Genomic DNA, 764 nt, shown 5'->3' with positions numbered 1-764 from the left:
CCTTTAGTACCAGCCCCATATTACCTTATTGCCCAGCCCCAGTAATTAGCAAGGCGATTTTACATCGGGCCGGCTTTGCTGCTTGTGCCCACACACATGTACACACACACACACCCCCTCCTTACCCATTTGCCATGGTGCTGCATCACACACATCCCACACCAGTGAGCGTGATGAAAAGCAATGCGCGCTGGCTGACTATTGATTTGCAATATACTTGGCCCAGATTGATGGCAGCGAGCGCCCAGCCTTGCTTGGGAACCCGCACATGTCTCCCCGGGGGCTACAGAGGGTCTGCGTCCCTCCCAGACATGATGTATGTGCCCGCTATATCGGCCTCTTCACCCCAACCCTAATCAGACCCAGGGGCAGGTGGCAGCTGCCACCCCCCGCCCCCCGCCCTATTTTTTAATTATTAGGTGGCAGCTGCCCCCCCCAGCCCCCTGCCTTATTTTATAATAACTGTGTCTCAGTATAAAGATTTCATTAGAAAATCGATCCCTGTACGCATAACTCATTGTTAAGCGCATCGAGCCCTTCACCCTTATTTCTCCCAGCTTGAATTCCCCGATACCACCATTATACGGAGGGAGCATCGTCAGCGGGAGGCACAAAGTGGAAGAGCTGGGCAGCAAGGGCACGGATGAGCCTGGAACAACCAACCCTTTGAAACTCACTCCCTACTTTCTTTTTCCCAGGAATAAATAGATGGGGACGCCGTGCCGTCGCTGGCAGGGCAAGACCCCGGGAACGGACGAGCCCTG

Source organism: Cariama cristata, unplaced genomic scaffold, assembly GCF_000690535.1.
Source record: "Cariama cristata isolate BGI_N322 unplaced genomic scaffold, ASM69053v1 scaffold24758, whole genome shotgun sequence".
In the NCBI taxonomy this organism is placed as follows: Eukaryota; Metazoa; Chordata; class Aves; order Cariamiformes; family Cariamidae; genus Cariama; species Cariama cristata.
This window is presented reverse-complemented; position numbering follows the sequence as displayed.